This window comes from Pipistrellus hanaki (genome assembly GCF_964339955.1).
Source record: "Pipistrellus hanaki genome assembly, chromosome: 8".
Taxonomy (NCBI): domain Eukaryota; kingdom Metazoa; phylum Chordata; class Mammalia; order Chiroptera; family Vespertilionidae; genus Pipistrellus; species Pipistrellus hanaki.
The window spans coordinates 83,014,822-83,040,360 of NC_140510.1; the positions used below are offsets into that span (position 1 = coordinate 83,014,822).

Sequence of the window (25,539 nt, forward strand, 5' to 3'; positions counted from 1 at the left end):
AACTGCACAAATTTCATTCACAGGGTCTCTAGTTTTCAATAAAAGCTAACACCATTTAAAACCCAATGGGAAAGGGTAGTTAAATTGTTGAGGGATATTTCTAAACCCAATGGAAAAAGGTAGTTAAACTACTGAGGGATGTTGAAAAAAAAAAACTACATTTTTTTTTCAATCGATGACTTCAACCAGCTCTCTTTAAATGAATCCAAAGGGGAGAAAAAAGAGTTCTGTAGATGCCTTCTTAAAATTAAAAGAAAGCCAATAAAAACTAATGATCTAATAACAAACAACTGCCAATTCTGTGTCACTGAGTCATCTTCTGTTGGGAAATGTTTGAATTTCATTAGGCTTTTAAGTACCGATGACTGATTTATTATTTTCATTTTTTATTTTCTTGGTGGGTTGTCATGAAACTTCAGATCATGAATACGAAGAATAAAATGTCAAATAAAGTATAATTTCCTACATGAGTATAGTAATGATAGTAATTCTGAAGGCTCTCACATTATTTCTATCAAGTGAATGCTAAGATGGTACAAAAATCATCCTTCAGAATACTTATCACCATTTTCCTACTTCATTTTCTGATCTCTGCGCTCATTCGGATCTCTTGCAGCTTTCTCATCTTGTGCTGCTCAGCCCACATCCAACATCTAGGCTGAGCCTTTTTCGAACATTCAAATCTTTACATCCCTTCACACTTTTTTTTTTTAAATAGTAGTTTGCTATGCAATATATATTGTGCAATCTCTAAAGATACAGTCATGAAAATCACAAGTAACTTCTGGAGGAATCAAATAAAGTTACATGGGAAATAAGGTTGCTTATTTCAGGACACTGGAGAAAACAAAGTTATAAGCACTTCTTGAGTTCTGTGTGTTTGGTCTAATTAAGTAAACTATTCTCTCCTTTATGTGTCCAATTAATATGAGCTACTGATTCTCCAAATGGCCATGCATCCATGTTAGTATGTGCCTACTTTCTCAGTGATGGAATGTGCTAAATTAAATTGCTATATTGTTTTGGGGAAACTCTCTATAACATCCTTTTACCCAATAAATAAAGACCCCAAAAAGAAAACTGCTGTGCCCATTAATCTAAGCAGCCTAATCAATTACAACTTCATGTCTCAGAAGTCCAAGCACTTAGATTATGCTTTTTGTTTGTTTGTTGGGGGAATGCAATAATATTACAAATAGTAAGTAGGGAATATTTCTGCAGGGAATATTAAAATATAAATTCATGGAGTTTTCAATTCATCATCAGAAAGGGCACAATCTGACTCAGGTGAATGTCTAAGCAGGTATTTTTCAAAAATTTTTGAAACTATGACCCAAAGTAAGAAATAAGTAACATATAGACTCTGATACACATAAGCATACACATCACAGCTAAAACTAAGATTTCATTAAATAGTACTCTCACTGGATATGGAAAGTAAGTGTGCTTATCATATTCAAGGTAACAGAGAGTCAACGTGGCTGAAGCAGAGTCAGGAAAGGTGATAGATGAGCTGAGAGGAACGAACAAATCCAGGTCTCAGAGGACCTTATGGGAAGGTTCAGCTTCTAAGTGTACGAGAGGAAGCTTTGGAGGAAATTTTAGCTGAGGAGTGACATAGCATGACTGGTTTCAACAGGATTATCCTGACGGTTGTGTCATCAATAGACTGTAAAGGTTCAAATACTGAAGCCAGCCAGGCTGGGAGCGGCCAGGCCCGGAGCAGCAGCTGCCAGGCTGGGAGCGGCCAGGCCCGGAGCAGCCAGGTCTGGTGCGGCCAGGCCCGGAGCAGTGGCTGCCAGGCTGGGAGCGGCCAGGCTCGGAGCAGCGGCTGCCAGGCTGGGAGCGGCCAGGCCCGGAGCAGCAGCTGCCGGGCTGGGAGCGGCCAGGCCCGGAGCAGCCGGGTCTGGTGTTGCCAGGCCAGGAGCAGCAGCTGCCAGGCTGGGAGCGGCCAGGCCCAGAGCGGCAGCTGCCGGGCTGGGAGCGGCCAGGCCCGGAGCAGCCGGGTCTGGTGTTGCCAGGCCAGGAGCAGCAGCTGCCAGGCTGGGAGCGGCCAGGCCCAGAGCGGCAGCTGCCAGGCTGGGAGCGGCCAGGCCCGGAGCGGCTGGGACCGGAGCAACCTGTAGCAGCAACAGCCAAGTCCAGAGCAACTAGGTTGGGAGCGGCAGTGACCAGACCCGGAGCAGCTGGTTGTGGAACGAACCAGAGCAACAGAGGCCAGGCCCGGAGCAGCCAGGCCCGAAACAGCTCACTCCTCGCCTGTCCCTGCCCACGGCTGCCTCTCAGACATGGCTGGAAACTTTTGCGGGAACTTGAGGGTCTGCTGAATCAAGTGATGAAGGCTTAGATCTGGATGTGTTGAGTTAGTATAGCGCTGGGGTGTTGATCTGTAAGTGCCTTGGGTGGGGCCTGGATGAGGCTGGTTGACCTATTTGGAAATGTCTTTTGTGTGAAGTGTATCATTAGGCATGTGGAGGTATTATTGATATGAGAAAATGCTAAGTAACAGATTTACTATCTGAAAAGGGATTTACTATCAGGGAAAGGGAGGGAGGAAGAGACTGAACATAAACTGTGCACCTATGGATGAGGACAATGGGGGATGGGGAGGGGGCAGAGGGTGGGGTGGGAACCTGGTGGAGGGGGGAAGAAATGAGGAACCTTTGTAATAATATGAACAATAAAGATTGATAAAAAAAAAAAAAAAAAAAAAAAAAAAGAAAGAAAGAAAAGAAAAGAAAAGAAAAAAAAAAACAACAAATACTGAAGCCAGTTAGGAGCTGTCCTAACAATGCAGGTAAAGAATGATGTGGTGGGACCAGGGCAGTAGAGGTGAAATGGGTAAAAAGAAGACAAAACGAGCAGTGCATTTCTGGGTATATTGTGAAGGTTGAACCACCTTGAGAGACTGGACGTGTGATGTGAGAGAAAGGCATTAGGTGTCAAGGGCAACTGCCAGGGCTGACCTGAGCAACTTGAAAAATGGGGATGCTATTTCCTGAGATTGGAAAGATAAAAGAGGAACATACTTAGAGGAAGATAACCATTTTATGTTTGAACCACCCATTGGACATCCAGTATATATGTTTGGTTAGCACAGCTGGTATGGCTCAGTGGTTGAGTGTGAGCCTATGACCCAGGAGGTCAGTTTGATTCCTGGTCAGGGCACATGCCTGGGTTGCAGATTTGATCCACTGGGGAAGGAGGATGCAGGGGTGGGGGTGAGGGGGGTGGAAGAGCAAGAGGAAGGAGATCTATGATTCTCATCACTGTTTCTATCTGTCTCTCCCTCTTCTTTCCTCTCTGAAATCAATAAAAACATATTTTAAAAATATGTGTCTGTTAGAGGCCAGAAACTAACTAGTTTCAGATTCATAAGAGAAGACCTGGCTGAATGTATACATTTGGGAGTTGTCAAAATATGTTGGTATTTAAAGAATTGGACAAGGAATCCCCACTCACTAAAGCAGTAAACATTGACTAAGGAAAGATCAGAGCGGAGGTTGGAGAGGAAACGGGTGAATGCTCTGACCACATGCCTGCCTGCTCTCCAGGTACAAACAAACAACTGGTATCAGCATCAGCACATTCCCAAGGGCATGTCTTAATACCAGAGAAAATTTTGCAAGATCCCATATCCAGGTATTTCACTGCCTTAGCTGGCTCAAGCTTCAGATCTGCTGGGGTGTATGATTGCAACTTCATTTTGGCCAACATTCTGAAGACTCTGTGGGGCACACACAGATGAGCAAGCCATAATCCCTGCTGCATTCACTTTCTAGGGCTGCAATAATAAGATATCACAAACTGGATACCTTAGAGCAAAAGAAATTTATTATCTTGGGTTAGAGACCATCTGAAAACAAGGTGTCGGTAGGGCCATGGTCCATCTAACGTTGCTGGGAAGACCTGTTCTAGGCCTCTTACCCAGCTTCTGGGAATTCCTTGACTTGGGGAAGCATAGCTTCCCACAGGGTCTTCTCTGAATACACGTCTATGTTAAAAGTTCTTCCTTTTGAAGCACACCTATTATATTGGATTAGGGGCTGTCCCTAACCTAGTATGACCTCATCTTACCTGCATCTGCAATGACCCTATTTCAAACAAGGGCACATTCTGAGGTGCTGTGTGTGAGTTAGGAGTTAAATATATGAATTTGGAGGGGAAGAGGGGGACACAATTCAGCCATACTTGCCCTCTGAGAGTTTATGATCCAGTTAGGGAGAGAGGCATATACATCACTGACGTCTGTAAAAAATTACTAGGATGAAACCATAATGGAATTTGCTCCCATAGCAAGGATTTTTCTAATGCTATCTACCTACCAACTGCTTCAAAATTTGTCAGCATCATAATAAATAAAACTGTTTTATAGACACATCAGTATCATACAAATATTTCAATCATGACAAAAAATTGAATAACAATATTTCTATAGAGATACATTATACAGGTTTTAGTATGAGGCAAAAAGTAAAAAGGCTCAATAAAGGATTCCATTTAAGTAAAGAAGAGAAAAGTAAAGGCGATACAATGAAAGCATTGCATTTTAATTTATCATAACGAAGAGAACAAAGCATTTAACTCTTTAAATTGTGTCTACATGACAGGTCAGTGTAGGACTTTGGTGGTTGTCTAGATAATCTAATCAGCACCAAGTGAACAGAGTAGGTGTTTGAGAGAATTACCCAGAACCTTAATCTAAATATGGGATTCAAAGAAGGGGACTTAGAAATTAGAGGTCAGGGAGGATGAATCTTAAGACTTTTCTCCTGAAAATTTTAGGCTGACCATGGTCATCACAGAAATAGAGATATCAAAAGAAAGTTTTAATAAAGTTGAACATGTAAGATGGAGAATTCCAGGTGTGATGGAGAAGTCTTGTGTAGGGACACTGACATGAACCCTGCATTGCAGCTCTGAACACTGGGCACATTGTGTAATTTGTTCCTATAGCCAGTGGCTTTCTACTGAGATAGAACCAAGTAGTGTTGGGAGCCATCAGAGTTGATACAAGCAACTCCATCTTAGAAAATACAACTCCATCTTGGGAGTTAAGTTTCCAACTCCTCTTACTACTCACAGTCACCAGAGATCACGTGGTGTCCTGCAGCTTGGCCAAAAGCTAAAGATAACCTATCGCTAAAGACACATCCTGCTCCAGAAGTTCCCTACAACGACACATCCTGCTCCAGAAGTTCCCTACAACGTCCCCTCCCTGATCCTCCCTCCCATAGTTTGCCCCACATTGGAATGTCCCCGTGACAACCTCCCCCTACAGCCTGTATATATATATTGCAGCTTCAACAATAAAATTCGAGGCTTGATCAGAGCCCTGTCTTGCCTCCATTTCTTCGCATCTCCTGTCCTCTATCATTCCCTTTTAGGTGTCTCCTTGCCCCCATGTTGATCTCCCGCTGGTCGGGACAAAGTAGCACATCATCCATATGCAACCTTAGGTGGTACAGTCACAGCCTGTTTCCTGGGGTACGTTGCGTTGCACACTTTCTTGCCTATTGCGCTCAAATAAAAAGGTGCCATAAAAATCGTGTCCGGTGGGAGGTTTTGCACCCTTCACAAAAGCATCAAAACAAATTGTTTTGCAAACCCTTTATCTTTTCATACCATTATTTCCTCATATGCGTAGTACTTTAAAACAAATACCAATCTGATGACAAAGGCAGCCCCTTGCTGCAAAAGCTTCAATGGCTTTCATTACCCTTGAAGCCAAGGTCAAACTCTGAAACATTATCTGCGAAAGTCCCATAGAATCTGACCCCAGTTCACTTGTCTAGTTGTAAGAAATGTTTGGGTTTTGTTTATTTTTCAGTTCCCCAAATAGTCAAAACTATCTTTGGCCTCTGAGCATTTGTTCCTGCTGTTCCCTTTGCTTCCGTATTTTCTCATCTGTCTGGTTAGCCCGTACTCACCACCCTTCCAGTCTCTTGTAGATGTCACTTGTTCCCGCCCTGAGCCCATCTGATCCTCAAGTTCACATTCAGCATTCTTTCTTCCAGCACTTCCTTGTTTTGTGGCATGTATCACACTGGAGCATAACTGCCTGCTTACTTGTGTGTATTCCCAGAGGAACCAAAATTTTTCCCTGCCTTGATCGGGGTTAGTTTCATGGGCTTCTACATATATAAAAATTCCCTGAGGTGTGTACTTAGGACCTTCACACTTTATTGTATAAGTTAATAAAAAATAAATAACTTTAAAATATTTTTTTCTCACTCTAATACCAAGGATATATTTTACCTTTCATTAGCTCAAAAGAAAAGGGTTCTAATTTTAAAGGTAGTTTGTAATCCTTTTTACAAGCTACCTTTACATCTATTTGATCATATTGGCCCAACCCTCCTAGCACAGGTAGAATGTAGCGCTAAAGACTGTAACACCAAACCAGCTGCAGGGCTGGGGTTGGCCTTGTCTGAGCATCCCACGGGCATCTGCTCTTTCCCAGGTCTCCCAATCACATGAAACTCTCCCTACTCTCCTTCTAATCCCGTAAGCACCAACCTGATTGCACTTTCAAAGCCTTTTTGCAAATGGGTCTCAGAAAAACCAGGAATCCTTCTGACCATTAGCCACCCTACACTGGACCCACCTCCAAAAAACATTAAAGATTTCCTCTCACCATTGATGGAATCCCCCGGTTCTCAAACTCACTTTTTTAAGGGGACTTCCAATGAACTAAGCAGAATTCTTGTGCAATTAAGCCATGATTGCAACAGATGGTCATTTTAACTTGTTTCAAGGAATTGGTCCATACTTTTAGGGGTGTGGAATTAATTTTCCCCTTGTAAAATGAATTAAATTTATATGCTTGTTTATAGAACCTCTGAGTTACTTTCATTTATAGCTACATTTGCTCACCACACAACTATTAACATTTTTTGAAATTTTACTCTATATTCATTCTGGTGCCATATTTGAAACCCATTGTTAACATTTATTCTCCCTGGTCTTCCTTATCAACCCTCTCTCTATTTGCTATAGTTCAGCCTCACAATACCTAAAATCCCGCCTAGGTCTGCAGCCATTTGGAGGGTTAAATATGCTGAGTAAATTGAGTACAAAGGATCTTTGCCTCTTTGTCTAAACATGGCTCTGTCTTTGAAGCTTGAGAAAGACTGGGATTATTTAACTTTTGGGAGAGGCTTTCTCCCAGGACAAAGTTTCCTGGAAATTTAAAATTTGCATCTGCCTTTGGGCATTACGCTTTGAAATCCATTGTAAATTCCAAGTTCTTAGTCCAGGAGATATTCACAGATAGCAGGATGCCTGGGATTCCAGAAGGATAGGCACTCCAAAGATGCAGTGTCTGTAAGCAGACCAAAACTGGAGAGCATAAGGCAGGAGGAAATAAAAACTTTGGATACAAAAAGATGAATGCTAACCAGTGATTACAATTAATCAGACATCAATATTGTCAATTCCATGGAATATGTCTTATTCTGGGCTGGAGCACTTCCCTGCCCACTCTGAAGTTAGTTAAGCTCGGCCAGGTGCACGAGCCTATGAAATGTGATTGAAACTGCTTTGTGTCACTTCTGGTTGTAAGATTAGGAGCCAATGCACAACTCCCAACCTCTCTCCTCCCGGCCCCTGACTGGAATTAGCATGGGTTTAAGACAGATTATAATCCACAAAGCAGCCCTGTGGACCCTGGATGGACATGTAGCATGAGCAAAAAATAATCTCTGTTGTTCTAAGTCACTAAGATTGGGGGGTTGTTTGTTATGGCAGCATAATTTAGCTCATCCAGTGTTACAAAGTCCATTTTAAAGATTCTGTGCTTGCATTCTCCATTGAGTGAGAAAGAGTTGCTGCAGGTCATCAATTCAGTGGGTTGAACATTTTGTTAACCTACCCTATTTATAATGTAATATTCTGTGATGCTTCCTTGTACCTTTTGAACAAATACTTTTAATTTTGTGTTCTTCTATGTTCCTGCACACCTATACTTCCTTCTTAAAATCTTTTTTTGATGAATGTTTAATGAAAATAATGAATAGATTTCTGCTTTTGTCACCATTCCATTTTAAAATGTAAGTTCTATGCCTATGTAATAAATCCAGACACGTTTTTTTTTCATTTTGATATTTAGGCACTTTATCTGGCAACCACACAACAACCAGAAGATTATAGTCTTCTTCCCTTTAATAAATCCCACAAGAAACAGAACTGGCAACAGGAAATTAGTGTTCGAAAAAGCAGCCCTTGCGTGGCTGTGCAAAGGAAAATCTGTAAAGATAAGGCTTTTTATGACTATGAGTTCATGAAAAAATAAAATAAAAAATCCAACTATTTTCTTGAAGTCAAGTTTTTTTCAAAACGTTGTAAGGCATTCCTCCAGGCTGCTAATGATCTCCTTTATTCGGGTTTTATATTGTGCTTTTTTGTTTTAATCACTTCATTTTTTTCAGGCGCCCCCCCCTCCGTGGGGGTGGCCCAAAGGATCATTGTTGCTGGGTGTGGATCTCTTTGGGAGAACTAGCCAGCCCAGCCTTTGAAGCTGCTGTTTTCTCGGCAGCGGAGAGCAGTAACCTAGTCCCTGCTCTCTGACCAGCTGTGACCGGAGCGGACACTGCTCCCTCCATCCAGGATAAACTGGAGGGAAGAGCTGGGCCCGCGGGTCCCCGGCTGAGAAGAGGGGAAGGCGGGGAGAGATAAGAACTGTGGTTTCAGATATCCTTAATGGGAATTCTGCACAGTCATTTTTCTTCGGGGCTGGGCGCTGTCAGAGGCTTGATTACTGCCTCCTCTGGCCTGGGAAACCTTTTGTCTGGTCCCTCCAGTGTCTGGAGCTGGGCCAGGCTGCTTTGTGTGTTTTCCAGGTAACTCCTGTCTGTCCCGGCCCAGCCTTGGAGGGACTCCCACGTCTGTGACCGATAGGCCACTGCATCGGTCATTTCCAGAGAATCAAGTTTTCCTCACGTAGCCATGCCCTGAGAGGCGAGGATGAGGTTGCTGTTTTTTAAAGTTTTTTCCTGGCTATTTTCTTCCTGGCTCAGAAAAACCCGAAATGCCTTCACGCCATGGCACTGGGCACTTCCATCTGTATTTTCATTGGTTTTTGTTGTTATGCACACTGGAAGCAATCCAAGGAAAGAGGAGAGCAGAGAAGGAATGGCATTTGTTGGAGGTGTCTGATTTCTGAGGCTGAGGGACCTGTCCCATGGAGCCTGGGCATGATTTAAATTAGCTGCAGGACTGAGCCGCCCTGGTCATGTGGCTCGCTAAGGCAACCATCCAACCCGGGAGCAGCAGCCAGGAAGGGGAGAAGCGGGAAGCCGTTGGGAGGCCAGCTGCAGACACAGTACCCGCTGCTCGCCTCTGCCTGCGTCTCCACAGGCCAAAAGGTGCTTCCCTGAGGCACACATTCCGATTCTTGTTTTGTAAAAGCTGCTGGGACTATTCATGAGGCTCCACCCAGTTTTGGCCTTTTGCTAGCTCAGCTCCAGAAAGTGAGAAGGGTAACAGGGCCAGTTTTCCATCAGCAACAAAGGGACTTCCTGGGGGGATGTGAGGTCATCTGTGAGCAAACTCGTCCTGCGAGGGCCTCAGACCAGCTCACGGCCTGCACCCCGTTTACAGTGATGGAGCAGAGCGGGTTGAGCAATGGGGCCCAGAGCACGTGGACAAAGCAGGTCCAGAGCCTTCCTGGGATGCGTGTGAGCCATAGTCTGCACAGGCCCATTGTCCTTACCTCATTTCTTCGGTGACATGGGGATCTTCTCCATTCTGAGTCTCGGTGTGACCTAGTGTTTAGCCAAAAAGTTTCAACTAACAGTGGATGTTGTCAGGAAGGCCACTGACAGGTTAACAGAAAAGCCGGTCTGTTCTTGTTCCATGCCAAGAGGCCCCTTCCCAAAGTGCCATTCCGGGGGCCACATTTTGAGTGGGCAAGGGACACTTCAGGCATGCAGCTAGGCATGAGGACTGCCTTGCAAGTAAGTCAGGAAGAGAACACAGCCAAATGAGGAGACAAAAGCCAAGCACAAGTAAGAAGAGACTGTGGCTTTCTATCTTAGAGATTGCCAGGGAATTCTACTGGCCTTATCACCCACATCTTTCCAACTCAAAAACTGCTCTCAAGCCAAGAGGATTTGCTTATCGCTTCACAAACACAGGCCTGCCCTTTCCTTTGCCCTGCTCATACCGTTATTCCTCTCATTCCCCTCCCTTATATGTCCCTATTCTCAGTTAAATTTACACCCTTCTTATGAAAAAGGGCCACTCTATGCCACCTCGGCCAAAGGCAGAATTTCCATGACCTTTAGGTCCGCTCATTTTTTAAAACATATTTTATCAATTTTTTACAAGAGAAGGATAGAGAGTTAGAAACATCGATGAGAGAGAAACATCGATCAGACGTCTCCTGCATACCTCCCACTGGGGATGTGCTCACAACCAAGGTACATGCCCTTGAACGGAATTGAACCTGGGACCTTTCAGTCTGCAGGCCGACACTTTATCCACTGAGCCAAACTGGTCATGGCCTGACCATTTGTTTTTGACAATCAATCCTCTACTGCCAGGTGAAGTCTTTTACATTGATGTTTTGAACTAGTCTCTAAACGCTAGTCTCATTGTTTAATGTTTTACCTGCATCACCATGTAAATAATGGAGCGTGTGAACGAGGTCACCACATATGGTAAAAACCTTGGGAAACAGTTTAACAAGATGACTCTCTCTCTTATGCAGTGGAAGTTTGGAGGGAGGAGGAGAATCTGGGTCATCAGACAGACCCCTGTCTTTCTGCTCCACCTCCTGCTCTGTGGCTTCTGTGCTGAAGGGGCCTCAGTGAGGCACAATGGCTGCCCGAGTTTCTGTCTTCTTATCCACAAAGCCCAGGAGGAGGAAGAGAAGAAAAAGAAGTCCCTCCAGCCAAGTCAGCAACCTTGTGAGATGCCTTTTCAGAAGTCCCGCTGGACACTTTTCTTATATTTCATTGGCCAATGCATTGCCACCTGCCTACCCTTCAAAGCAAGATATTCAGCCCTGGTAGGGTAAAGGTCTAAGTCAGCGGTGGGGAACCTTTTCTCTGCTGAGGGCCATACAACATTTTCAACTTAAAAATTAGCCTGCTATCTTTGGTCAAACGTTTAATTAGCTTACCCCTAAGCCAAGGCCTTGGCAGGGCCAGGCCTAATGAGTCCATGGGCCAGACATTCCCCACCCCTGGAAGGTAGATACTTTTTGAAAAGTTATTAGTCATTTCTCACCTCCATTTTGCATGCTAGTTGTGTTTCCTTTAAACCCTTCCCTCGTCCATAGATGGTATAAACTTTCTTGCACATAGATTCCTCTTCCTTTACTCTCCTCCCTACTTTCTTTTTAACCCCTATTCTTTCCTTTCTAGTGGGACGCACAGATCCTCAAGGCCTGTTGGTTTGCAGCAGCCACAGTATAGAAAGCCTGTGTGGAGTTCAAGTTTGTTGAAGAGAGGGATGAGAAGTGCTGCCCAAACAGTAATTGCCGGGGTAGGCCTTATGCCTCTCCATCGTTGACTCTATCCGAATCTCCCTGGTCTACGGGGGCCTTGTCTTCAGAGCTGTTGCCATGGCTTTATAGGTGTTTGCAAATTCAGTTTTCAAGAGTTTGTTTCCTCCTTAATGTTTACCGACTTTGAATAAGTTACTTATTCTACTAGCCCTTTGGTTTCTCTGGTCTGTAAAATGGGAATCATGATGTCCACTTTGCTAAATTGTCATGGAATTAAATAAGACAATACATGTCAACTGCCTGGGTGGGGGCGGGAACAGGGGTTTCACAGACAGAGCAAATGAATTCTACTTTTAATTTCTTTCTTCTCTCCCCTAATACCAGGAGTGAGAGATGGAGAGGGAGCTGGAGCAGTGCCTTTGCTAGGATGCTCTGTTCTTTCTGTGCCACCTTTTCTGCATTCTCATGATTATGGACTCTCTGAAGGTCTCAGACTGGATACATGAGGACAAGAGATGATTAAAATATGCTCTAAGTGACGACGTTTGAGAATTACAATAATATCTGGCCTAGAATATTATCTTTCATCCAAATTAAAAATTATAAATAACCTTATTACATTCTTATTAGTACTTATATTTGAATGATGCCCAAAAAAATCCTAGATAAATGTAGTAATTCTATGCTTTGGAAGCATGCTCCTGTGGTCACACATACTTGAGGGGGAAAAAGTGGGTAAGGGAGGAGGAAGGGAAGAGAGAACTCTGAATTCAAAGGTTAGATCAATTTTAACCCTCAAGTTGATAACATTTACTTGTGTGGTCATAGTACTTGCTCTATCTTACCAGCAATTTATTTGAGTTCCTAGCATCACCTGTGGAGTAGCAGGATTTACACAGCAGTTTAGACATGAGCCTCTACCTTGAAAAGTCTATAATCTAGTGAGAGACTCAAGAGAAACACAAGTGAAGTCCATCTACATGCACTTAGCACATGTCCTTCATCTCATTGGGCTGGAGGGAGCTGTTAGGACCTCCAGGTCAGCATGACTTAAGAGGGCAAAATGTGCAGAGGAAAGCTCTTTGGCCACAGAATCAGGTCTGTCACATACATTTGCTAAATTCAGCTGTATTTCCTACACGCTGAACATATTGTCCCGGCTGATTATATTCTTGGCACCCCGTGTCGCCAAGCATTCTCAAGCGCCAAGAACATGCAGCACAGAAGTAGCTTTCCCTAAAAGGTCTGTAAAGCCAGGGCTAGTTTCTTCTCCCAAAGATCCAAGGTATTTGTGAAACACAAGGTCTGTGTCATTGGACATGGCTCTGAGTTCAATGTGTCGCAACACTTTCTCAGGGAGACAGCTTCTTTGACGAATGGCTTCCCTATTTGTCAAAACTACTGTAGGCCAAAGGGTAGCAGCAGCGTCTGGCAGCATGAAAGCAAACCTAAAAAGCTAAAATAAGTCCAAGGCCACTGAGCCCGGTTCCTGCTCCAGCTTCCTCAACTCACTACTCCAATCTGAGTCCAGGCTGCCTCAAAGCAGACATTTGTAGGTCACATTGGATGTCTAAAAGCGAAGCAGGAACCTCTGCGATCCTTTCCCTTCTGGAGAGGGATGCCCACGCCTGCTTTGGAGTAACTCCCAGGGAATACTATGGAGTTGTCAATATCATGTTTCTATCTACTGTGTTTTTAAAATAAAAACTAAGATTTGAGGGCAGCTCAGTTTGAGGCATTCGAAATCCCAGAAAGGCAGAAACATTAAAAGGTGTCCACACAAAACCTACTGTTTTTATGTTAATATTCATAGTAGCATTATTCTTCACTGCCAAAAACTGAAAGTAATCAATGTATCTTTCAATAGCTGAGTGGATCAGTAAATTGGTACAATCATACAATGGAATACCATTTAGTGATAACAAAGGAGGTATGAAGTCATGCAAACATGTGGATACATCTTAGATACATGTTGATAAGTAAATAACCCAGTCTGAGAAGTCTACATACTGTATGACTGGGCACTACCTACACTGCCTTCACAACGTTTCTGTAAACCTAGAACAATCAGAAAAGTAAAAGTTGATTAAGCAGAGTGTGTGGTAGACGTTTCCTAAATTTGTATATAGATAGATATGCACACATAGAAAAAGATGAAAGGTTATGTATCAAAACATTACTATTCACCATTGCTGGTGATGAAATTAGAGAGTATTATTTTCTTATTTTGCTTATCTGTATGTATATAGCTTTATAACACAAAAAGAAGTTATAAACCTTCATTTGTACAGGACTATATACCTGACTTAAGCACAAAAGAGGAATTCCATATAACATTTTAAATTCCTAAAAATATTTATTATAAAAGGCCTACAATATCTCGACAGTCAGAAAATGCAACAAAATACTTTTTGATTCAAAACTTTTTTCTCAATACATTCTTTGATAGTAACAAAGGATAAAGGTGAAGAGGAATAGTTATTCCTACACTAAGCATTAGATAAAACAAATGAACCCAATTTTTATCCATTTATTTTCCTCATTCTAATTTTTTATGTAATTAAATTTTTTAACATGTTTAAAACCACTAGAGAGGTTTGTCTGGGGCTCCATGAAGGTGCTTTTAGATGTCCCCCAAGTTCAATTCCAAACACACCTGCTAGAACACCGAGTCTCACATTGTAGAGTAGATGGTGGTGGTGAGCAATCATCAGCACCCTCTCTAGTGAGAAGCAGTTAGCTGCTTTAAACATACACATATTCTCATTCCCATCACAGCTTGACTCACTCTGCTTTAACTTATTAGATCCCTCTTTGCTTGCACATATTTGGGATAGGCTAGATAGGCTATGTACTTTTTTATGCATCATTTCATTTGCTCATTCTATAAATATTCACTGAGGGCTTACCATTTATCACTTACTGAGTTAGTAGTTGAGAAGTATTAAAACATGAAAATGAATAGCTCTTATTTAAGGAGATTCTAAAAAAAGGGAGCAGTCACAGAAAAATAGATAAATTGTTACACTTACAAGACAGAATAAATGCTAAAAAGAAAAGTTCAAATTAAGTTAAATGAGCTTTCACAGCAAGGAGAGATTATAACCATGGACAACAGGTCCTCAAATAACGTCATTTTGTTCACGTATCATTTCATCATGATGTTGATGAGATGCCATAGGAACTTAACTCTTATATCAATTGACTCTGGTAAAATTGGTTTGATTCTGTCATTGCACCTAAAGTCGTAGGACCTATGGACAACATTAAGTGGGACGTATTGCAGAAAAGCACAGGCAAGGTTTTTAAAAAGATGAGAATTGGGTCCTGATTAATATCTGGGGAGTGGGGAGATGGGAAGGATGTTTATTCTTCTTTCTCCATGTTTCCATATGGAGGAACTTCCCCTATGGTACCACTCCTGGCTTTTCTCCACAGTCATTACCCCTTCCACAGACAGACTGAGTTTGAGAACACTAGCTGAACATTCTTGGCTTAGCTCCTTCTGGTTTCTTTTCCCTTTCCCCCCCTATTAACCTGTCTCATGTCAATTTCTTTTAAAATTAAAGTATAGTTGACATACAATATAATAGTAGCTTCAGGTATACAATACAGTGATTCAACAACTTAATAAAGTGATCTCCACCATGTCTAGCAACAATCTGTCCCTGTACAATTACCAAGATTTTTTTATTTTTTATTTTTTTACTATATTTCCTATGCTTTATTTTATAACTGGAAGTTTGTAACTCTTAATCTCTTTCACCTTTTCACTCAAACACCACCTTCCTCCCTTTTGACCACCATCAATTTGTTTTTCTGTGTCTATGAGTCTGTTTCTGTTTTACTTGGTTCATTTGTTTTGTGTGTTGTTGTGTTTTTTATATAAAGTATAAATGAAATCATACAGTATTTAGTATTTTTATGCCTGACTTATTTCACTTAGCACAATACACTCTGGATTGACTCTTGTCACAAATGGCAGGGTTTTATTCTTCGTTATGGCTGAGTAGTATTTCATTATACGTATACATTGCATATATACACCACATTGTCTTTATCTATTCATATATCAATGGACACCTAGGTTACTTCCATGTTTTGACTATTGGAAATAAAACTGCAATTCTTTACCACATTTTGGGACGTATCTTATCACCAAAAGTGACCATTGCCATCTCACTGCTCTTCATCTGCCCAATGTCTGGGTGCCCTCCACATTCTCCATTCTTTCTTCCTCTTACTAAATCCATTCACTTTTAAAAAATATTTTTATTGACTTCAGAGAGGAAGAAAGAGGGAGAGAGAGAGAAACATCAATGATGAGAGAAAATCATTGATCAGCTGCCTCCTGAATGCCCACACTGGGGATCGAACCTGCAATTCAGGCATGTTCTCTGACCGGGAATTGAACCATGACCTCCTGATTCATAGGTTTATGATCAACCACTGAACTACAGGGGCCGGGTTATCCATTCACTTTTAAAAACTCCAAATTTCTTATTGTTACTAATTTCCATAAGGAATTAGAAGAAAAACAGGTTGATTAATTCAAATAATAGTATAATGCTTGAGTATAAGCCTCATTCAGAACATTTGCATTAAAAAAAAAAAAAAAAGACTCAGTGAATCTGTTCAATGAATCTCCAGGTCATGTGACAAAGGGGTGAGAAAAAGTTCACACTTTTACTCTGTAATTTATACTACTTAAAAAATCATTGCTAACCTGTGCTATTCATTAGAGTATATTCTGTTTCATGAAATGGTGCCTAACATTCCAGAATAAAAATCCAAATATAAAACCATGATTTAGCAGTATCCATATTTTACAGATGGAAAAAACTACGAGACAGGTCTACTTACTTTCATCGTTCTCCTGTGTCCTTATTTCCCTCTCGTGGGAGGAACATTATCAATAAGCATGTGGAGGTCCACATTTTCTTCATCTGCTTCACATGTTTTGCTATTTTAATGCCTTAGCTGTCTTACTCCCTCTTCTCTCTGTTCAGACCAATTTTACCTGATTTTTACTCTCTTGATCACTAATAAATAAATAATGCAAGAAAAGAGACCTATGCCCTAACTGGTTTGGCTCTGTGGGTAGATCGTCAGTCTGCAGACTGAAAGGTCCTAGGTTCCATTCCAGTCAAGGGCATGTACCTTGGTTGGGGCACATCCCCGGTAGGGGGTGTACAGGAGGCAGATGATCTATGTTTCTCTCTCATTGATGTCTCTAACTTTCTATTCCTCTCCCTTCCTCTCAGTAATATATATATATATATATATATATATATATATATATATATATATATGATATATAAAGAAAGAAAGAAAGAAAGAAAGAAAGAAAGAAAGAAAGAAAGAAAGAAAGAAAGAAAAGAGGCTTATACTTTCTTATTCTGGTCCAGTTTAAGATTGAAATCTACAATGGGGTAAGGGCAGGAGTGGGGGGGATGGTGATGGGGTAATGGGGGCATAAGGACACATATGTAATACCTTAATCAATAAAGAAATAAAATTTTAAAAGAAAATGAATGTGAATGTGGAAAAAAATTATTGAAATCTACATAATTTTGATTAGAGTTAAACAAAAGTTAAGAATGGAGTGTGTGAGTCATTTCCTTTACCTGGGAAATTATACAGATTAATTATACAGACTGTTTCTAGCCATCATAATGTTTCTGCCCTATTCCCCATTCACCCAAATCCCTTTCATCCCATGAAGCTCCTCTTCACCCTCATTCACTCTTTCAGAAAGCCCACATCAACATCTTCTCCTTCATCCTTTTTAAAACATACTGCCAATTTCACACTTTTCTACTCTACAGTCCAGCATTCTTAGCTTGTTCCACATGTGTACATACTGCTTCCCAATGAGACCATGAGTGCTTAGAGACAAGAGAATTGTCCTATAAATCTTAACACACCATGTGGTTCAAGGTGTGAGTGGAAATTCGGTGACCTGAGGGCTGAATATTTTGCATTAACAAGGAGAGCCGCAGGAGAGTTCTGAATGCCCCCCGGAGTAGGTTAGTCACTTGTCTCTTTGCTTGCAATTTTTCAATTAGTTTTCTAAAATGGAAACCCCAAAGTAGCCATTGAGTAAAAAGCATGACAGAATCAATGAACACAACATTTAAAGTATCAAGCCCCAAATCTAACCAGCAAAGGAATTCCACATTCCTTCATTCAGCTGTTTCCTGAATATTTCCTGTGTCAGATGCACGGTGCTGAAGGGAACGTTTAAAGAGCACACAGTTCCCGGGCTCAAAAAAATCATTATTACTATCCCTTGATATTTAATTTCAGGGCTAAAGCATGCAAACACATTGGGTTCACCACAGTGAGTTAAAATATACATAACGGAACGTGAAAAACATGCACTTTTGTGTGTTTAAGTTTAAAAAGTCAGAATTTAGATTATTACAATATATGCTAATTGGGTGGCACTGATGAATAGGGAAGTAAAGAGTGCCTACTCATGATTGTTTTAAACATCAGTATGACACATTGAAAGGAAAGTTATTGCACAAAGCTCAAGACAATTTTCTTAGCTGAAAAACACATTAAATTGTTTTTTATCTCTGAGCAGATATACTTTCTATGTTTCCTTACAACAGGATCATAAATGGCCAATGGAAACAAAATAAAATAGGGCATGACATTTCTGCCTTTTGTTCCTCTGGGAATAAACTCAGATCTGACCATACTGATGAAGGCCGCCAGGTCCTACTGCTGCTGAGAATTAAGATGAATGTATGGATGGAGCCTGCAGTTTCTGACCCTGGACCAAAAAAAAAAAAAAGATGGAAAGAAGGAGATAGGGATCACAAAATTCTAGGGGGGGAACAAAATGCCAGCAATTCTAATTGTTGACTGTCCTACTTTATATCTTTTTTTTAAAATTTATTTTTAAATTGTAGTTGACATACAATATTATATTAGTTTCAGGTATACAATATAGTAATTAGACATTTATATATACCTTATAAATTGACCACTATAAGTGAAGTAACTAGCTGTCACTGTACATGGTTACTGCAGCATTACTGACTGTACTCCCTGTGCTGCACATTACATCCTTGTAACTTTATTATAATTTTAAGTTGTACTTCTTATTACCCTTCACCTTTTCACCCATCCCCTACTCCCTTCCATCTGGCAACCAGCAGTTTGTTTTCTGTATCTATGAATTTATTTGTTTTATTTTGTGTGTTCATTTGTTTTCTTTTTTAGATTCCACATATAAGTGAAACCATATTGCGTTTGTCTTCCTCTGTTTGACTTATTTCACTTACTTTAGTATGTTCGTTTTAGTAAGGCCTTGTAGAAGAGCATAAACCCCCACATTATTGAGTTGTTGAGTCTACATTGCAGGAACACCCACAGCTCTACACTCTACCTAGAATGGTCCTCCGTTACATATTCCAACAGCATGTGCAGGCCCCTTTATCAAATGCCACCTCTGTGGAGAGGACTTTCCAGAACAGCCTGCCTACAATGTCAGCACCCACTCCCTGACTCCTCACTGTGCTTCCAGTCAGGATAATCTATATCATGGTACCATAACAACCAATCCCCAAGTCTCCGTGGCTTAAAAAAATGTATCACTAATGAAAAAATCCACAGCTAGTCTGGAAACTCTCCCAGGTAGTCCTGCTGCATAAGTGCGCATCTTATCAAATGACCAGAATAAAAGTCCTAATTTCTACTTGATATATTAGATGAGATCTAAACCAGGAACCCTTCTCACTAACCAATACTTTGGTCTGATTATATAACGAGTCTTTTTCTTTGCCCTAAAGTTGAACTTTGTATATAAAGGGGATGCCAAACACATTTTCATTGTAAAGAAATGTTTTCCAATTGGATCACCCAAGAGGCTTTGAATTCATTTGAAAATGCTCAAAAATCAAATTTCTGTATTTCTTTGGATCTAATGTGGAGAGATTAAGCAAGCAGTGTAAACGCTACTTTTCTCCTCCAGGGGGAATTATTGCTGAACAAGGCCAATCAGATGTTATAACTGTTCATTTTTGTGGCCCTCGGCCATACTTGGGAGATCTCCAGCCATGGAATCAATAAAACACACCCTGGACTCTCCAGTCAGGGACACAGTACTGGATTCCAGGCAACCTGCTTTCCTAAGGAAGCAATTGATTTAAAACGGGTCTGCCTGTCCTTCTTTCCAGAGAATTCTATCATGCTCCCAATTCCCAAAAACCCCTATGTGCTATTCTTCTTGCATAGAGCTGCCATTCTAGCTCTCTGTGGGTATGTCTGACAGATACGGGCTTGAATTCAATTCAAGGATAACTAGAAAAATAAAAAATAAGCAATACCCCTTTCCCTGCCCAGTCCCATTCTCCAGGTTAAAATTCTCACACAATAAATAGATTGCTGGTGGACATGCTTGTATTTGGCCTTTTCACTAGGCTACCCAGCACATCACTGGGCACCGTGAGTTTAACGTGCCTTGAAATAAATAAGGTCTTGCTCTAGCAGGTGTGGCTCAGTTGGTTGGGCATCGTCCTGTGCGCTAAAAGGTTGCCAGTTGGATTCCTGATGAGGGCACATGCCCAGGTTGTGGCCTCGGTTGCTGGTAGGGCTGAGCAGGAGGTAGGAGATCAATGTCTCCTTCTCACATTGATGTTTCTCTTTCTGGGTCCCTTTCTCACTAAAAATAAAATTTAAATAATATTTTAGAAGAAATGAAATGAGGTCTCTAGTCCCTGGTTGTTTAAAACAAAATTACCTAGACTAAAATGGAAAATCTTGTTCTTAAAGAGGTAAACAAAAATATAAAAATCCCTGGAGATAGTTCATGAACAAAATAAATCACTTTCATAGAATTCTAGAACTAATTATTTTATAATAAAAAACCGACTTGATTCTGAAAATAATTACACAGTGGTCTCTCCAAAAGCGTTCTCTTTAAAGTGGCTACTTATTTCACACCCTTCCCTCAACACACAATTTCAGGCAATAAAGCATGTAAAGATTAAGCTGTGATATTCCCTTTTGCATATATACAAATAAGCAAGCCACCCTGTGAGTGGGTAAATGAATCTTCAATATTCCTAAACTAGTCTGGATTAAAAAGTCCTGGAAGATCACGTGAAAGCAGGCACCAAGTTTCTAAACAGTAAGAGAATAGTGGGGGTGGGAAGAGTACAGAGAACCTGCAATATAAGGAAAGCTTATAAACCAAAGTGCTCAAATACATACTATTGGGAGAATAACTCAATCCACAGAAGATTAAAATAGCAAAGAAAGAAGAAAAATGTCTGAAAATGAGTGTGCTTAGACTCTTCAAAGTGATAAATTATTGGGGAGGAAGGGTAACAAGAAATATTGGAATAACACAGGCAGAAATAAGACAATAATAGGTAGATAAAAAAAATAAAAGGACCAATGTAAAAGCATCGTTATCACTCTTTAAAAACAATTCAATAGATAAGACACATCCGTTTATCTACAGGTGACAAATTTGTGGATGGGAAGGTTCACCAGGAAGGAAGGATAAAGGTACAGATTAAAACTATGAAAGAGAAGTTAAAGACAGAGTATCAATTGAATGGCTCCACCATACTTCTAACAAGTTCTACCACAAGAGAGTCTCTAGGAAATAGCAGAAAGCCCTGTTAGAGATGAGACAAGAATGCACCAAAATTTAATTATGAGTCTTCAGATTCAAAGTGCACGTTATGTACCTAGCAGGACGAGAGATATGGAAGCTATGCCTACACAGAAAAGCTACATGGGTATTTATGGACCTTTTCTTTATATGTGAGTAGAAAACCTGGAAGATCTAATACGTAACCTGAAAAGACCTTCCCAAGTGACTGACATCTCATGCATTTAAAACGTAAGAAGCAAGTATCAGACCGCACATAAGCATGAGACAAAGGGGGTGCCTCTGCCTAGCAAGCTGTGATGCGTGAACCAAGCATGGTTCTCGTTGGTTCTCCTTAAATGCCCCTATAGGCCTTCCCCGCTGTGTGAGACAACACTGCATCTGAACAGTCATGCACGCTGGCCTGGGCTGTGGGTGGGGAATGCCAAGTCCGGGCCTCATGTGGCCAATCTGTTATGTTATCTGGTAAGTTACTTGGAAACAGCAAGCATTTCATTATTTCAACAAGGGAATCGAGCTGACCTGTCCTGAGCGACTTCAGTGGAGGCTCCATCTGACAATCCATGGAGCTGACGTAACCAAAAGCAGCCCATTAATCTCATCCTCAGTCTTGAATTCACAGTGAATCAGATCTCAATGAGTTTCCACTGAACAAAGCTAGAGAACGATTTTTTTTTTTATGGTAGAACATTTTATCACTTCAAATTTTATTGCTGAGATACAGAAAACTCACCTTTTTAGAAAACTAATAATTACTTGAGCTCTTAATTTCTCTTAAACAGAACACCGCTAATTATTATTATTAGAAATTATATATATTATATATTCTAATTTTAATAGCTACATTAAATATAGCTAGTTTCAAACTTAGTAAAAAGAATTTGAGTTTTTTTTCAATGCACAGGTACAGGCTTCTGGTAAGGAAAGGTGTATTTGTACGTAATGCTCTATTCAAGCAAATTGGTAGTCCATTCCTTAAAACTTCAGACCAGTGCAGTTAACAGAACTTTCTGCAAGGATGGAAATATCCTAATATCTATGCTGTCCAATTTGGTAGTTACAGGCATACCTCAGAGATATTGTGGGTTCAATTCCAGACCACTGCAATAAAGCTAATATTGCAATAAAGCAAATCACTTAGTTTCCCAGTGCCTATAAAAGCTATGTTTACACTATTATAGTCTATTAAGTGTGTAATAGCATCATGTCTAAAAAAACAATGTACATACCTTAATTTAGAAATACTTTATTGCTAAAAAAAAAAAAAAAATGCTAACCATCATCTGAACCTTCAGTGAGTCATAATATTTTTGCTGGTGGAGGGTCTTACCTACAATTTGTAAAAAGTGCAATACCTGCAAAGCCCAGTAAGTGAAAGGCACTAAAATGAGGTATTTATTAACACTTGTGTGACTCAGGAACTGAGATTTTATATTATTTAGTTTGAATATATTCTAATTTTAATAGCTACATTAGCTGGTGGCTACCATATTAGAGCAACTAGGGACCACCCATTGCATGCTAAGTGAAATAAAGTAGGTATGAGTCCTTATTTTATTATTAATAACTAGAGGCCCAATGCACAAAATTTGTGCAAGGGACTCAGCCCTCACAGCTGCAGAGGCTTGCCTCAGCTCTCACAGCCCCTACTTTATTGGGAAGGATGTCTGAAAGGTCGTTTGGCTGCCTGGTCTAATTGGGATATTATGCTTTTCCTAGAGGCCTGGTGCATGAGATTAGTGCACTGGGGGAGTATTCTTTAGCCAAGCCTCCACCCTTTCCAATCTGGGACCCCTGGATTGGGCCTAAACTGGCAGTCGGACATTCCTCTCACAATCCAGGATTGCTGGCTCCTAACAACTCGCCTGTCTGCCTGCCTGCCTGATTGCCCCTAAACACTTCTGCCTGCCAGCCTGATAGCTCCCTAACTGTGCCCCTGCTGGCCTGATTGATGCCTAACCACTTCCCTGCCAGGATGATTGACAACTAACCATTTCCCTGCTGGTGTGATTGACACCTAACTGCTCCCCTGCCAGCCCTATTGCCCCGAACTGTCCTCCCCTGCTGGCCCAATCACTCCCAACTGCCCTCCCCTGCAGGCCCAAATACTCCCAACTGCCAGCCATCTTGTGACAATGTGTGGGCAGCCATCTTGTGACAATATGGGCGTGGAAATCTTGAGACACCACCTACCCCTGGGGGTACGAGTACCACACTTCGGGAAACACTGCTTTACGGCATAACGATTATTTGCATATTACACCTTTATTATGTAGGATAATACTGTCACTAAGAATACAAATATCATGGCATATTTACAGATGATTTCACCATTCCCATTACTTCTCCAGGCAACACTCTGAGGTCAATGGATTAAGTGTTATTTTCTCTCTCTCTCTCTCTCTCTCGACTTTCCATTGTCTGTGCCACTTTTTTTCTCTCTCTATGTCTTATGATCAATCTAATAAAGCTCTGGTAACAATAACAGGTTTTCTTTGTCTTTGGAAAATGTAATGCAACTTGTAGGAAGAAAATCCATCTTCTGTTTAAAATTAGCATCATGACTATATTAAATGAATATGTATGATGGGTAATAGCTCAGAGGAAAATGAATTGCACATTCTAATGTCTAGCTGGCATGCAGACATATTAATGAAGGTCCTAGAAACCTGCTCTTGTGATAAGCCTGTGCAGCAGGCGCTCTGCTAGAGAGATGGCGTCCATGTCACCGAGAGAGAGACCCCGGTACTGCTGAACAGCTTATATTTTATACATTTATGTTGGAAAGGCAAACGTTTAAATTGGCCCATCTAAAACCTAAGTCTGTGGTTTTGATGATTCTAGATAATTGAAAGCAGGAGTCCAGTGCAGTAAATCCACCTCTTCTGGGCTCTCTGCCACAATACACTCCAATCTGAAAAGAAGCCTCTTATACAAAAGGCAGGAGGAAAAGAGAAACAGAGAGGAAGAAAAATTATTATTAATATTCTAGAGGCCCGATGCATGACGTTTGTGTAAGAATAGGCCTTCCTTCCCCCAACTGCCGGCACCAGATTCCTTCTGGCACCCGGGACCCAGGCTTCCTTCGCAGCCCCGGCTTTGTCCAGAAGGTCGCCCGAAAGGATGTCTGGTCTAATTAGCATATTACACTTTCATTATTATAGATTAGAGCAATGCACTCGCCACTTGCTAAGATACACTTTGCCCAAGTTGCTCCTCTGTGAATATCATTACAGCCTCTTTGTTCAGAGGAAGAAGGAGTAGAGGAAGAACGCCCCCTGAGCCTGAGGGACTGGGGCCGATAGTGGCCCGTTCCGACCAGTGAAAAGTTCATAAACCCAGGGAGTCTCCAACATTACAGAAGTTTTCAAATATGGAGAAATGTGGTAGATATTTTCTAGGCAGAAAGATTTTTTTAATTGAATACTTAATGGGGAATTTACAGTTTTGATGGGAAATACTGGCAAAACAGAAGTACATGGAATATATACGTAGTAAGTATGGTGTTTTGGAGGTAAAGACAGAAATCAATTGCCAACTGAATGAGTTCTTTAATCTCTGCTATTTATTTTAATGATATGTTGCTGTTTGCTATTTATTTTATTGATTCACTTAAATCAAAATAGAGAAACTAATAGTTTAATCATTTGCAAGGTTTGAGTCATTTTAATGATGAGAGAGCAAAAGAGAGAGAGAAAAACAGACAGAGAGAGGGACATACAGGGAAAGAGACAGAAACAGAGAGAAACACAATTACAGGTATATTTGAAATTATTTCTACACTATTCCCAAACCCCTTATCCTTCCTTCTACCCCATATATAATTATTTTAATGAAATAGGTATTGTTCATTTGATACTCTGATTTCTTTTACTAAGTATGTGCACACCTATAAAATAAACAATATTGTGGTGTCTTAACCTTGACATCATATTGTAACTAAATTTCTGCTACTATATTTTTATTATTCTTTTACCGTGTTTTCCTGAAAATAAGACATCCTCCGAAAATAAGACTTACTTACAGGTTTCCTTCTGAGTGAAATATAAGGCATCCCCCGAAAATAAGCCTCCCCCCCACCCAGGCTAAACATGAGAGATTTGGTCCACTGATTCTGAAAGAAATGAAGTCACAAGAAATTTACCAGGAAATTCAGGAATTGGATTGTTATGATGATGTTCCAAAAGATGATGACATGATTGTCATTGAATAAATGAGTAAATTCTTGATACTGTAGGACTCACAGTTTGTCTGGTCTGTGTTGACAACTACCGTACTACCGTACCGTATACAGGTAATAAATTTCCTTTATTTTCATTTAACAATAAATGTGTACCGTATTCTTCATGGAAAAATAAGACATCCCCTGAAAATAAGACCTAGTGCATCTTTGGGAGCAAAAATTAATATAAGACACTGTCTTATTTTGGGGGAAACAGGGTATTAGAGG

At 40.8% G+C, this 25,539-nt stretch overlaps 2 long non-coding RNA genes across 3 annotated transcripts in view; one reads left to right on the plus strand and one right to left on the minus strand.

The window, feature by feature from the left end:
* LOC311626519 overlaps positions 1-11,625 on the plus strand; it is an 82,552-nt gene extending 70,927 nt beyond the window's left edge. Inside the window, exon 3 of one of the 2 annotated variants that reach the window (XR_014795705.1) lies at positions 11,370-11,625. This is a non-coding gene — a long non-coding RNA (uncharacterized lncRNA). Of the gene's footprint in view, positions 1-8,840; positions 9,302-11,369 lie in introns of those variants that run through there. The other variant, XR_014795706.1, reaches the window with a different exon arrangement.
* Positions 1-25,539, minus strand: part of LOC311626520 — a 76,123-nt gene that overhangs the window by 9,475 nt on the left and 41,109 nt on the right. The window lies entirely within an intron of this gene.